At 41.2% G+C, this 15615-nt stretch overlaps 2 protein-coding genes and 1 pseudogene across 4 annotated transcripts in view; 1 reads left to right on the forward strand and 2 right to left on the reverse strand.

The window, feature by feature from the left end:
• Positions 1-15615, forward strand: part of HERC3 (HECT and RLD domain containing E3 ubiquitin protein ligase 3) — an 809237-nt gene that overhangs the window by 192314 nt on the left and 601308 nt on the right. The gene's annotated exons all lie outside the window — the stretch shown is intronic.
• Positions 1-15615, reverse strand: part of ABCG2 (ATP binding cassette subfamily G member 2 (JR blood group)) — a 122996-nt gene that overhangs the window by 72991 nt on the left and 34390 nt on the right. The window lies entirely within an intron of this gene.
• Positions 2704-15615, reverse strand: part of LOC136405553 (E3 ubiquitin-protein transferase MAEA pseudogene) — a 35252-nt pseudogene continuing 22340 nt past the window's right edge.

Consider the following 15615-nt stretch of genomic DNA (forward strand, 5'->3'; position numbering starts at 1 on the left):
ATTTTGTGGGTTTTTTTAATTAAATTTCAGAGTCACTTTACAGATCCTTGGCCCTGGCTGGTGGCTCAGGGGATAGAGCCTCGGCCTGGCCCAGCGTATGGATATTCTCTGTTCCTTTCCTGGTCAGGGTACACAGGAGAGGCAATCAGCTTCTCCTCCCCTCCTTCTACCCTTTCTCTTCCCCTTCCCCTCCACAGCCAGTGGCTCGATTGGTTCCCTCGCAGCCCAGCCGGGTGCTGAAGATGGTTTAATTGGCCCCCGTGAGTCAGCCTCAGGCGTTAAAGCTCTGTACTCCAGCACTGGCCCCAGAGGGGTTTGCCAGGTGCACCCAGAACCCAGCGCATGTGGGAGTATGCCTCACTATCTCCCCTCCTCTCACCAAAGGGGGGGGGGCATCTTTAAAAAAACCCACACACAAATACATTTGTTATTTTAAGCCAAGATTGGGAAAAATTCTTTAAAGTGGCTCTTAATAACTGTTTGCAAAATTGAAAAAACACCTTCTAAAGAATAAAACTTGATTGACATCAGTAAAGATGAAAAAATGCCCTGGCTGGTTGGTTCAGTGGTAGAGCATCCTCCCAGCCTGTGGATGTCTTGGGTTCGATTCCCAGTCAGGGCACACAGGAGAAGCGCCCATTTGCCTTTCCCTGCCCCCTCCTTCCTCTTCTTTCTCTCTGTCTCTTATCCTCCCACAACCAAAGCTCCAATAGAGCAAAGTTGGCCCCAGCACTGAGGATGGCTCCATGGCCTCCACCTCAGGCGCTAGATATGGCTCCGGTGGCAACAGGTGAATGGCCCCAGATGGGTAGAGCATCGCCCCCTGGTGGGCTTGCCGGGTGGATCCCAGTGGGGTACATGGGGAGTCTGTCTCTCTGCCTCCCTGCTTCTCACTTCAGAAAAATACAAAATAATAATAATAATGATGATGATGAAAAAAATTCCAGCAAAGGCAACCAACCAAGAGAGGACTTCTAAAAATGGAGAAAACACACATGAAATTGACTAAAACCCCACATTTTTAAAAACAAGATAGTAAGCTGAATATAGCATTGTAGAATTATGTAAAATAAAAACAAACCAAAAATCTATACATGGAAAATAGTTGGCATTACAAGAAATTATTTGATTCTTTTTTCTTCTACTTCAGTGTAATTTTCTAAATTTGATATAATACATATATACAACTTTTATATTAAAAATGAATAGTTTAAAAGAAAAATTAATAAAAAATATGTTCATTTTTAGTCAGTAAAATGTGCATATAAAAACATTTGACAATACTCAGTCATATCCTCATCCAAATTAGGGCTAAAATAAACAACAAAAACTTTCTTCCTTGTTTTTAGTCTAATTTTTAAAAATATTTTAGTTTGTGATTTCTTCTAATTGATGTCAGTTTATTTTCAGGCTAAAGTTATATTACAACCTAATCTCAACCTAATACTTTCTCAAGCTGATCACTTCCATTCTGTTTGACAATGCGGACCAAAAAAAAGGATGCTTTAATAAGTTATAAATTCCTAACTGGGTAGATTACAGAGTACAATCATGCCCTATAATTTCTTCTTCTTCTTCTTTTTTTTTTTTTTTTTTTTTTTTGTATTTTTCTGAAGCTGGAAACAGGGAGAGACAGTCAGACAGACTCCCGCATGCGCCCGACCGGGATCCACCCGGCACGCTCACCAGGGGCGACGCTCTGCCCACCAGGGGGCGATGCTTTGCCCTTCCGGGGCGTCACTCTGCTGAGACCAGAGCCACTCTAGCGCCTGGGGCAGAGGCCAAGGAGCCATCCCCAGCGCCCGGGCCATCTTTGCTCCAATGGAGCCTTGGCTGCGGGAGGGGAAGAGAGAGACAGAGAGGAAGGGGGGGGGGAGCAGTGGAGAAGCAAATGGGCGCTTCTCCTATGTGCCCTGGCGGGAATCAAACTCGGTTCCCCCTCACGCCAGGCCGACGCTCTACCGCTGAGCCAACCAGCCAGGGCCTCTTCTTTTTTTTTAATGAGCACTTAAAAAACAAAACAGACAACCTTTTTATCAACATGTTTTACATTTACAGTGTATTAGCTAAACAACATCCACATGCAAAAATGAGCAATAAGTATAAACTTCTACCAGATGGCAGTGTCGACTACAAAGATTTACTTGATCCCAACTTGTTGCGGTTACTTCAGCTGGACTGTTCGGTTCTGTGACCGATAGCATTTAGAGCCAAATGATGGAACCACCACAAACCCTGGCAGACCTGGTCCCAGTGGGTCCCACGCGGGTGCACAGGCTGCGCTGGTGGGGAGGCAGAAGCAAGTCCACTCGAGGGCAATGGGCGTGTGGCAGCAGCTCTGCCGAGTGCCAGCTCCCGGTGCTTCAGTCGCGGCAGGAGACACCTCCGGGCCACGGGCCACGGCACAGGACACACCTGTTCCCCGGGGCTCATTAGCACAGGGAGGAAACTGTTCCTGTAATGTTCTCGAGTTTCCACGGGTGTCAGGTGGGACTCAGGTCTCTGAACGGGGAAGATCCTTTTCAGAAGCATCACTAGTTGACTCACAGTACAAAATCCAACAATCAAAATGTGGTTTTCAAGTACAAGTCTGTTCACTCTTTCTTCCTCTCCTCCTCCTCCCCTCCTCCTAAGTGTCGTTGCTTGTGGGCCTTTGGTCGCAAGAAACAGAAACACCGCCGCAGGAGGGACCGGGAGGTAAGCCTACGTGATGTACACTTTCTCGCCTTGTGAGAAGTGGAAGATCTCTCTGATTCTTGAACAAACAACCTTATCATCTCCACCGATAGGGAACAGAGAATTGTAGCCATAGATGTAGCCGCCGGGCAGCATCACGAGCGGGTTGTTCTCGTTCATCTTGCAGACCAGGCGGGAGCTGGCGCGGTGGGCCCTGGGCAAGGTGGCCGCGCACAGGGCAGTCCGGGCTCTTGGAGCTGCGACCCTCCTGCAGCACTGTGGGGTCTTCACAGCCGAGAGGCCGCCTGCAGGGTGAGGGTGATCACCGAGTTGTCCCCCCGCTGGTGGAGCCGAAGATGAGCACCCTCCGCCGGGCCGGGTCTAGCAGGTCCTAGATGTGCGTGTCCGGTGCGAAGGCCGGCATGCGCGTGACTCGGTGGACTTCGCCATGCGCGTGGTCCCGCTGCTCCCTCTGGCCTGACTGAATGCTTCCTTGCGTGTCTCACAGTGTCCAGCGTGTCTCACAGTGCCCAGTGCCTTGTTCTGTCGGATGAGTTCAAGGAACTACTGAATCCTTTGTCTGAACTCCAGCAACTCAATTCTGGTTTTCCTTTGACGGTTTCCATGCCAAGAGCCTTACTTTCTTTAGGGGAGCCGCTCTTCCGTCCCGGCTTCTCGTCGTGCTCGCTTTGGAGGCTCTCCACCTTGCACAGACCAGGCTGCTGTCCCTCTCGCACGGCTCCAGGACTCCTCCGTGTTCATTACGTCCTGGATGCAGCTCTGCGGCGCCAGCTTCTCCGCGGTGTTGTAGTGGCCACAGCGCGGCAGGAGCTTCACCATCATGCGGTCCACGTGCTTCCGCTTCCACAGTCTGGCGGCCGCTGCCTGGTGCTGTGCTGCTTGAGGGAATGAGGACTTGTTTTTTTTAGTGAAAGGGTTTTTGTTGTTGTTGTTGTTGTTTGTTTTGTTTTTACAGAGACAGAGAGAGAGTCAGAGAGTCAGAGAGAGGGATAGATAGGACAGACAGACAGGAACGGAGAGAGATGAGAAGCATCAAACATTAGTTTTTTGTTGGGACACCTTAGTTGTTCATTGATTGCTTTCTCATATGTGCCTTGACCGCGGGCCTTCAGCAGACTGAGCAACCCCTTGCTTGAGCCAGCGACCTTGGGTCCAAGCTGGTGAGCTTTGCTCAAACCAGATGAGCCTGCGCTCAAGCTGGTGACCTTGGAGTTTCGAACCTGGGTCCTCGGCATCCCATGCTCTATCCACTACGCCACCGCCTGGTCTGGCATAGTGAAAGGTTTTTTAAGCAAGCCTTGTCCAATGTTTTTGTGTATCCAGGTGAATATATCTTCGCAATTCCAGAAGTAGTACCTGTTGAGGGCATACCCACCCTCAGGAGAGAACAGAGTCTTAACTCTCTTGTTATCCATTGCTGCCTGCTCTCTCCCAACTTCATGTAATCTTCGTGTAAACGCAGGATGTGTTTTCATTTATTTATGTTTTCTTTAATTTTTTAAGCATTTTTTGTAGTTTCAGGGTACAAGTCTTTCAACTTCCTTGGCTAAATTTATTAACATTCTTTTTATGCTACTGTAAATAAAATTGTTTTCCTTTTTTTATTGATTGATTTTAGAGATAGAGAGGAAGAGGGAGAGAGAGAGCATTCATTTTGTTGTTTAGTTTAGTTGTGAATTCTTGGTCACTTCTCATGTGTGCCCTGACCAGGGATCAAACCCACAACCTTGGTGTTTCAGATGGTGTTTTAACCAATTGAGCTAACCACCCAGGGCCTGAAATTGTTTTCTTAATATCTTTTTCAGATTGTTCTTTGTTTAAGTACAGAAAAGCAACTGATTTTGTATGTTAATTTTATATCCTGAAACTTTGCTGAATTCGTTCATTACTCTCACAGGGTATTTTTGTGTGTGTGAAAACCTATGTAAGATCCTTTCCAATTTGAATGCCTTTCATCTACTTGCCTAATTGCGCTGGTCAGAACTTCCAATACTGGCCCTGGCCAGTTGGCTCAGTGGTAGAGCGTCGGCCTGGCGTGCGGAAGTCCCAGGATCGATTCCCGGTCGGGGCACACAGGAGAAACGCCCATCTGCTTCTCCACCCCTCCCCCTCTCCTTCCTCTCTGTCTCTCTCTTCCTCTCCCGCAGCCAAGGCTCCATTGGAGCAAAGATGGCCCCGGTGCTGGGGATGGCTCTGTGGCCTCTGCCTCAGGCGCTAGAATGGCTCTGGTCGCAACAGAGCAACGCCCCTGATGGGTGTGCTGGGTGGATCCCGGTCGGGCGCATGCAGGAGTCTGTCTGACTGCCTCCCCGTTTCCAGCTTCGGAAAGATACAAAAAAAAAAAAAAAAGAACTTCCAATACTATGTTGAATAAACAGAAGTAAAAGTAGGCACTTTTGTCTTGCTCCTGATTTCAGGGGGAAAGCATTCAGTCTTTTGCCATTGAGTATTACGTTAGCTGTGGGTTTTCATATATGATCTTTATCATGTAGGGAAACTGTGCTCCTTGTTCCATTTTACTGAGTGTGGTTTTAATCATGGATGAGTATTGAATTTTCTAAAATACTTTTTCTGCACCAATTGAAATGTTCATGTATTTTTTCCTTCATCCTATTAATGTAGTGTTTCTATCAATACATGTTGATTGATTTTGTATGTTGAACTATCCTCACAGTCCAGTGTTAAATCTCACTTGGTCATGGTGTATAATCCTTGTGATATGTTGATAATTCAGTTTGTAGTATAATGTTGAGAATTTTTGCATCTATATTCACAAAGGATAGTGGACTATAATTTTCTTCTCTTGTAGTGCCTGTGTGTAGCTTTGGCATTAGGGGAATACTGATCTCATGGAACGAGTGAGGAAGTGTTCACTGCTCTTTAATTTTTTGGAAGAGTTTGAGAAGAATTAATGTTAGTTCTTCTTAAAATATTTGGCAGAATCTACCTAAGAAGCCATTTGGCCCATTGCTTTGCTTTGTTAGAAGGTCTTTTAATAATAACTCAGAATTTTCTCAGGTATATTCCAGTTTTCTATTTCTTTATGAATTGGTTTTGGCAGATTGTATAATTCTAGGAATTTGTTCATCTTATCTGAGTTATCCAATTTGTTGACAGACAATTATTCATAGTATTCTTTTTTTTTTTTTTTTTTTTTTTTTTTTGTATTTTTCTGAAGCTGGAAACAGGGAGAGACAGTCAGACAGACTCCTGCATGCGCCCGACCGGGATCCACCCGGCACGCCCACCAGGGGCGACGCTCTGCCCACCAGAGGGCGATGCTCTGCCCTCCGGGCGTCGCTCTGTTGCGACCAGAGCCACTCTAGCGCCTGGGGCAGAGGCCAAGGAGCCATCCCCAGCGCCCAGGCCATCTTTGCTCCAATGGAGCCTCGGCTGCGGGAGGGGAAGAGAGGGACAGAGAGGAAGGAGAGGGGGAGGGTTGGAGAAGCAGATGGGCGCTTCTCCTGTGTGCCCTGGCCGGGAATTGAACCCGGGACTTCTGCACACCAGGCCGATGCTCTACCACTGAGCCAACTGGCCAGGGCCCATAGTATTCTTTTATTTTATTTTATTTTTTTATTTTTTTATTTTTGTATTTTTCTGAAGACCCATAGTATTCTTTTATAATAATTTTTGTTTCTATACAATCAGTAGTACAATTTTAACTTTCATTTCTGTTTTGAATAATTTGAATCTTCTCTCTTTTTCCTTATTCTAGCTAATGGTTTGTCCAATTTGTTGATCTTTCCAAAGAACAACTTTTGGTATCACAGTATTATTTTATATTTATAAATATATCTACTTATAAAATATGTCATAATATTAGTCCATAACTTTATAATTGCTTGCTTTGGTATCTTCTTTATAAGTATGAAAATTAATTACTTTTTAAGGCCAATTTCTAGCTTTATGATAGACACTCAATAAATTCATTGTTAAATGATTGACTGATGTAAATATAAAGGGGTATACAAAAAGAAATATACATAAATCATAAATCTAAAGGAGGCATGGGCTTGTTTGAAGTAAGAGTGTGAGGTTGCCCCTTATATAGTGAACACAATACACCATAACAGCATGAGGTGTTTTTTTTTTTCCTTTATTATTGTTCAACAGGCATTGATGTGGATTTCTATTAAAGCCTGGTTTCTACATAGTTCAGAATTCTTCCTCACTTCTCTTTGATGCCTAAATTTCTTTATCATGAGCCAACAAGTAAATCTCCAGTCTTATCAGGAAATAACTGATTTACTCCCTTTGTATTCCTGCCTTAACTGAACTCATGACTCCTAATATTTTTGTTTGTCCTCAAATCCAAGCCTTGCTTCTAATACTCCATTAGACCTTACATACCAACATTGCTAGTAAGTCATTCAAACAGGAAGGAGTTTACAAAACTAGAAAGGCGTCTGGCTAATTGTAAGTTCTCTTTGAACCCAACCAGTCCACGATTCTGCTGAAGATGACTTATTCAGCTTGCTGAGTTTAAGTACTGCTGAAATGCTCACTAGCAGTGGGTATCAAATTATAGTCTGATAATTCTAGGGTACCAGAGAGAAGCTTCAAGGACTCCACAAACCTTTTATGTAAATATTGTTTTCAATATATTTCAACCATTAAGAAAATGTAAAGACAAGCCACAGACTGAAAATATTTGCAAATCATATATCTGATACACAATTTGTACATATAGCATGAATTTTTTTTACCCCAGTAAGTAAAAAACATTTATATATTTTGGGTCCATTCTATAAATGAAATTGAAAATGGAAATATTGCATATTTCCTTTTTTAAATTTATGGGATAGAAACAGCTTGTATCCAGAATACATAAAGAACTCTTACAAATCAATACCAAGAAGATAAATACATTTAAAAATGGTAAAATGATTCACATAGATATTTCACCAAGGACATGAATAGCCAATAAACTCATGAAAAGATGTTTAGGCCCTCGCCGGGTAGCTCAATGAATAAAGCGCTGTCCTGGTGCACCGAGGTCAAGGGTTCAGTCCCCAGTCAGAGCATGTACAAGAAGTGATCAATGAGTGCACAACTAAATGGAACAACTAAGTGGAACAGTGAGTTAATGCTTCTGTCTCTCTCTCTTTCTCAAATCAATGGGGAAAAAAGATATTCAACATCTTTAGTCATTAGGGAAATACAAATTAAATTCACAATGAGATACCACTTCACACAACTAAAGTAACTATAATAAAAAAGACAGACAATAACAAGTGTTAGTGAAAAAATGTGAAGAAACTGGAATCCTCATACATTGTTGGCAGGAATATAGAGTGGTAAAATTACTTTGGAAAATAGTTTGGGAGTTTCTTAAAAAGTTAAACATAAATGTACCCTATAATTTAGCAAATTCACTCTTAGATTCAGTAAATTCACTCTTAGGAATCTGTCCAAGAGAGACATAATATCATATTCCCACAAAGGCCTGTAAGCAAATATTTACAGTAACTTTATTCATAATAGCCAAAAATTTGGAGCATTCTGAATGTACATCAACTGGTGATTAGATAAACAAAATATAATATGTCCATACAATAGAACACTTCAGGAATAAAAATGAATGTTTCATGCTACAAGATGGATGAGCCTCAAAAACATGCTAAGTGGAAGAAGCCAGACAAAACGAATGTAGGATTTTATTTAATGAAATTTTTAGAGAAGGAAAAGCTATAGTTAGAAAGTAGATTAGTGATTGTCTGGGGCTTGGGGTGAGAAAGGGAAATGACTATAAATAAGATGGAAGAATATTTTTTTAAACATAACTTTTTTTTAATTGATTTTTAGAGAGAGAGAGAAACATTAATTTGTTGTTCTATTGATTTATGCATTCATTGATTGATTCTTGTATGTCCCCTGACTAGGAATCAAATCTGCATCCTTGGCACATCAGGATAATGCTCTAACCAACTGAGCTGCCCAGCCAGGTCCAACATTACTCTTCCTATAATGCATCCAGCAATAATCAGTGACAACATCTTGGTGTATATTGGCCCAAAAGAGTCCACTCATGCACTTGCACCAGTTCTTTGTCCAATTTAAGGTTTGTTTCCACATTCAAAGTAAATTTCTACTGTACACCAATGGGAACCACAGTAACAGTAACTTGTGATCCACTGTCACTAAGGGCTGACAGGCTTGACAACTTTAAGCACCATCAAATTCCCAACACACTTTGACCAATGCATAAAATCCTCCAGTTCTAGCTGAAGAAGGAGGGATCTCAACCTTGCCTGAGGCTGTTTGTTCTTGGAAGGAGAAACAGCTGGGTCAGAAGTAGTGCTGAATGTACTAAGTGAACTTCAGTCCAAAGTTCTCAGCAAGATCAGAACAAATTTCTGCAAGGGGCCTTTTCTCTTGTTCCTGATCCTGTTTAAGCAATGTGGTCAGGCCAGAGTGGCTTGCACCATGGAGTTAAGTCATGCAGATCTACATTATCTCCACTTTTGGCCCTCCCTTAAAACTGACTGTGCTGGCCCTGGCCGGTTGGCTCAGTGGTAGAGCGTCGGCCTGGTGTGCAGGAGTACCGAGTTCAATTCCCGGCCAAGGCACACAGGAGAAGCACCCATCTGCTTCTCCACCCCTCCCCCTCTCCTTCCTCTCTGTCTCTCTCTTCCCCTCCCGCAGCCAAGGCTCTATTGGAGCAAAGTTGGCCTGGGCACTGAGGATGGCTCTATGGCCTCTGCCTCAGGCGCTGGAACGGCTCTGGTTGCAACAGAGCAACGCCCCGGATGGGCAGAGCATCGCCCCCTGGTGGACATGCCAGTGGGATCCCAGTCGGGCGCATGCGGGAGTCTGTCTGACTGCCTCCCCGTTTCCAACTTCAGAAAATACAAAAAAAACCCAAAAAAACAAAAACAAAAAACTGACTGTGCTGCCTCATTTCGTGGGTAAGGAAGAAACCTCTAGAGCCTCACGGGGTCTTTGACCAAACCTATCCTTTATCTCACTTATTTCCCATCTACTGTAAGAGTAGACTTTAGTACATTTTATCAATACCACTACTTGTCATCACACTTGATCAATGAGGTCTGCTACTCTTCCACAGGGCCTGCTTGGTCTATATTTTCTTAGACAATCCACAGGATAGGTCTGACCTGCATTTTGTTTTTCAAAAGAGCATTGTTACCATATCAGCTCCTAGAAAAGTAAGTTTTTAAATCCACAGAATCAACCTGCCAAAAGCAGGTAGGCGAAAGTCCTATGTAATGTTGCTTTGCCTCTTTTATTGAAAGACTCTGGCCAATTTTTACAGCAGTTAATAGCAGCAACAAGCACTGTCTTGGAAACAAAGAATACTAGAGTTTGTGAAAGACAGCAGTTGTTCTTTGTTGTGTGAACCCACTTACATCATTTCAGGTATCATAACTAGCAAGGACACCCTCAATTTTATTGGGTATTTTAAGATTCTCTGCTGATGGACACCCAAGACCACTGCGAATGTCATCTGCAACTTGCCAGCCAACAAGATCTCATTAGACAAACTTTCCGCATCAGAAGAACTGTCCTCTAGTTCAATGTCCTTTAACACCAATTATACTGAATAACAAAATTTATTCAATTAATCAGGTCATAGGCCTTTCAATGACAAAAGTTACTTTTAATTTTTATCTTTCACAATAGCTTTATTCAGACACTTTTTCCAGAAACACAGACAACAAATATTTTTACATGGAGACTAACACACCAGCTTCCAGGAGACCATCTACTCATCTCAGTTGGAAGACAAGGGGGAGGGGGGAAGGGGGCACAACTGGCACTAGTAAGCATAGGTCTGCAGAAAATTTTTTGAGGTAATAGAAAGGTTCTAAAGATGGATTAATAATGGTTACACAACTCTATGAATTTACTAATAATACTCATTGAATGGTACACTTAAAATTTATGGTAAATTTCAATAAAGTATTTTTCTAAAAAAATAAACAATAATGTATTCATTCTGAATATAGAAAGAAGCCAAGATCACAACACAGATATAGGTATAGTACTATCATGCTTGGCTCAAATGGTCTTATCAACTGCTGTACTCCATGAGTTGCCCCCAACATGGGAAAATGTTCATTAATGTCCCTCAACAAATTTAGATTATTTTTGTTGAATGTTTTCTTTTAATAATTTAGTAGCATGAACCTCTCCTTAGTTTCCCTTTTCTCTTTTACTGCCATCTGAATTCCTTACTCTAGGATGGCAGTTTGTCCATTTAAATAGAACTTTATGAAACTGTAGGATCTTCAACAAAGCAATAATAAAATGAGATTCCATTTATAACTGTGAAAAGTTGGCATAAGTGGATCCATTTTAAAATAGAGCTAAGTCAGCCATTTCAGAGGAAATACCTTGCCTCCTTGAACCTTTGAAATGTTTGAACTGGGTGAAAATAACCTTTGGAATGGGCCAAACAAATATTGTATTTCAAACAACTATTTGTAAAGCTAATAGGAGATACACATCCTGACTCCCACCAGACTAAAAGTTAAAGACATTCTTTAGAATTAGCATCTTTACCTGATAGAAATTTCTTTCTTCTACTCATGTAATTATTTCCTTTCCCATTCTCATAAAAACCCCTTGCCTTCACTGTGTCATTGGAACACTTTGGTTTTCCATCTGAATCAATGCTTGCTGAACAGCTATTTTATGATTTCAGATGAATATTTGTTGCCTCACATTGGCTTTTTATTTTTAGGCTGACATAATCAATAAAAATACTGAGGGTAATTAAAAAATTGTATTGCAGATTATTTAGCAACTGGAGATGTAAAAACAGAATTGGGGAAGAGATTAAGGGGGAGATAAAGAAATGAAAGAACTGAGGGAAAAACCAGAGCAAGGAAGTACTCATCTGTTCCTTCAATTTCCTTTGTAAATTGTTAATGACAACTGTATTCTAACAAATGGATTTGATGAGCCAGGGCTGCAGGGAATGGGCAATCATGGCTGGTTTTCAAAGAAAGTTGTTAACAAATGGTAGGACTCTTTCTCCAAAGGGGTTTAATTAGAATGTTTCAGTATGGGAGCTCTGAAATAATTTGAGAGCTACACCTAAGAAATTAGTTTTTCTTTAAACTGGAGAAAGAAAAAGGGCAACTGACTGTTACTGATGTTATCAAAATAAAAATTTGATTCCAGTGGCACAAAGTTAATTTCTACAGACTAGCCTGAGATATTTATTCTCCATTTTTGCACCAGAAGGTTCTAAAGCAGCAATTGGACCAAAGGTGTGTTTCAGTTCCAAACCTGAGAGAAAGGTAACCTTCTACATATAATTATTACCTTTGAGTCACTTTGCAAACCTTCTCTTTCCTTTCTCTGTTTCTCTAGTTTTCTTCTCCTCAAGCAGGAAAGGCTTTTGCTTCTTCTAAAAGAGCTAACATGCCCCACCTAGAAAGAATTCAAGCAAGGCAGTTCCCTGCTACAAAAATAACAGGTATGGGATTTTTGAGTATATTTGCTTAGTGTACCATTTGGACACAGACAGTGATAGATAACTAAAGGGATAGGCATAAAGTTGATCACCACTGTAGTCACAATGGTCCACATGTATGTAAAAGTTTTGCATATCTTCAGTCCATTTATCAGTATTGGATGAGTTGGCCTTACTTGGCAGAGCAAGAAAGCTTCGTTTTATTTAATATGTTCTGTTGCCTACAATAAATGGGGGGTTGGTTTACAGTGCTTTGAAGGAATAAAGGACTTCGGCTCCTTTTGGTGAAAAGAGATTGGTTATTCTCTCCATCAGAGAAGGATTGATTGCATTGCTTTGGAGGCACTGGCTATGGAGATTCGGCTATTTATAGGAATATTTGCAGTGGTAGGACTCAGCCAGTTTGCACTGGTTCAGCAGAACTGATACCTAATTTATTTATTTATTTTATTTATTTATTTATTTTTTTACAGGGACAGAGATAGTCAGAGAAAGGGATAGATAGGAACTGACAGATAGGAACGGAGAGAGATGAGAAGCATCAATCATTAGTTTTTCATTGCGACACCTTAGTTGATTGCTTTCTCATGTGTGCCTTGACCATGGGGCTACAGCAGACTGAGTAACCCCTTGCTCGAGCCAGGGACCTGGGTCCATGCTGGTAAGTGTTTTGCTCAAGCCAGATGAGCCCGCGCTCAAGCTGGTGACCTCGGGGTCTCAAATATGGGTCCTCTGCATCCCAGTCTGATGCTCTATCCACTGTGCCACCGCCTGGTCAGGCTGATACCTAATTTTTTGTTGAGTTCAGTGAACTGGTTGTTAAAATGACACTTGTAATCAGGGTTCTCTCTAAGGTGGGCACCTGGTTAGCCACCCAATGTGGAAATCACAAATTTACATGCCTTACTCTTTTTTAACTTTCACTTGCACAACAGCATATTCTGAGTGCCTGTAGCTAATGGATTGTGAACATTTAAAATCAAGTTGTAGCCAACTTCAAGATAGGAATAAATTACAATAAACTTCAAGATAGGAATAAATTACAATATCTCAATTTGTTGAAGCCAGATTACTAGAATATTGAAGAAGTGCTAGTTCCATGGAAAACAGCTGAAGAATAATTGTTTGTATTTAATGACATTTTAAATTACCAAGTTGATATTTAATGATTATTGAGATTTTGTGAAAAACGTTTTAAAAAATTCCCAGAACTATGCAATTTCTGAAAGTATTTGAAGAGCTAAAAATATTGTCAGAACAATTGCTGTGTAAGCTCAGCAGAAGTGGAAAGGGCATTTTCAAAGATAAACATAATATGTTCAGAGAAGTCACCTAACTGTTTCTAATATATCAAACACAATGACTATTCATCTAATCAGCCTACCTCTAAAGGAAGGGGATCCTACTCCTACAGTAAATAGATGGTTAAGGATAAAGCATACAGCAGGTGATGCTCGGATAGAAGCAAAGAAAATTGCAAATGAGGATGCCGATCAAAAATCAATATGGAAATATCTTAAATAACAGTTTTATTGTTTTAGTCAGATATTATTTAATATTTTTATTAATATTTTAAAGCTCTTCCTCATAACATAATATGGTTTTGTGTGCCTCTCTTATTGTTCTTATTTAAGTATTAAATGCATGAAATAATAAACTACCTTTTGGTATATCATTTTTTTTATACTTAAAACAGTCATTAAGGCAAAGAACCATTTCTTAAATTATTTGAATCCCACCACTGAGCATTTGATTTCATAATGAGGGTAGTAGTGGGTTCTGTATGGAAATAGACTTGAAATCCGGGAGCTAAGCTGCAACAATTTTTATCAGTTAAAAACAAAATATGTTTGCGAATTCCACAACAGGAACAGGAAGGTCAGGTTGGCCTGAACAATGCTAAAAAGCCTCTGAAGAGCACTGCCAATTCTTTGTTTTGGCTCTACTTTCTTAAAGCTGCTTCCTCCTTGGCCAGAAGCTATTCACCCTTTCCTGAAGCATGGCTACCAGAGGGGGCACATTAGGAAACATCGAAAAGTTCCTGTGGTTATGTTTCCTTCAACTTCCACTGGTGGAAAACTTGACGGCCTGTCCTCTTTCCTGAAACACAACCACCAAAGGGGTTTGTATTTTGGGCTCTTTTCTAACAAAAGACTTGCAAGGTCTTTCAAAGACCCCAGGAGATTCCAACATCCCAGTTCATCACTACCCACATTATTCCTCTAGGTATGGACTACTTGACTCTCCTGAGGTTTTTAAAGTAAAGCCAAGATTCTAAAAATTATGCAAGTATCAAAACCCTAGAGTATATATTCCAGTTCTATTTTGAGTTGCAAAAGTTCTATTCTTTCTTGGAATGGTCACACGGTCTAAACTTTTCTTCTCACACTACCTTTCAATATGTACATTGATTCTAACTGCCTTGGGATAAAAAAACAAAAAACAAAAAAAGTAGATATAATGAAAACAACCCACAGATGCACACTTCATTCTGAAATGTTATCCTCCTCTTGCACTTTCATAAACATACTCTTATCCTTCCTTTGTATGTGGTCACCAGTCCCATCACTTCCTCCTTTCCAATGTTTAAGGAATCTCTCTTCCCATTCCCTCTGATCTTAGCTGAGCCCATTATTCCATTATATCTGGATTGTTTTCTAATGATTCTCTGCTAACACTCTCTCCTCTAATCCAACCTATAAACTATCCTATACCTTGTTCCCATATAACCTTTATTCTAAAGCCACCAAAGTCTTTCTTCTCATCATTGCCTATTGAAACCCCATTTGTTCTTCTCCCTACTGAAAGAATATACTCCAAACCCCTATGCCTGAGAAGCACAGCCACCACAACTGGTATTGAGAGGCCTTTCTCCACTCTTCTTCTGCAAGACAGCTGTGCTGCAGTGCTAGAGGGTCAGCGTGCACCTCACAATTACACCTCTTGTTTTCTCACCTCTGTTCCTTTGCTCACACTCTTCTTGCTTCTCAGGCATTTCCCCACTCTCATATCCTCAAATTCAATATTTATTTTTCTGGCAGGAGGAGAATTTTTATTACTCTTATGTACAAGGAACTCAACAGTGCACAACCTCCTTTTGCCCACTCTGCATGTACTGGGTTTACTAAGTGCCAAGTACTCTGCTAGGAATGGGGAGAAAGTCACTGTTTTCTCCTTATACTAAGGATCTCAAGCAGTATTTTGTTAATTCATAAGAAGTAGGTTTCAGTCATGACTGCTCTACTCTACTAGAGACCCCATTAAACTCTTTATTCAATGGACAAATCTGTCAAGGGCATTAAAGAATATTAAAAAGCTAATTTTAATGAACTTTTCCTAAGTCTTTTTTTTTTTGTATTTTTCTGAAGCTGGAAACAGGGAGAGACAGTCAGACAGACTCCCGCATGCGCCCGACCAGGATCCACCCGGCACGCCCACCAGGGCCGACGCTCTGTCCACCAGGGGGCAATGCT

This window comes from Saccopteryx leptura, chromosome 5 (assembly GCF_036850995.1).
Source record: "Saccopteryx leptura isolate mSacLep1 chromosome 5, mSacLep1_pri_phased_curated, whole genome shotgun sequence".
NCBI classification, from domain to species: domain Eukaryota; kingdom Metazoa; phylum Chordata; class Mammalia; order Chiroptera; family Emballonuridae; genus Saccopteryx; species Saccopteryx leptura.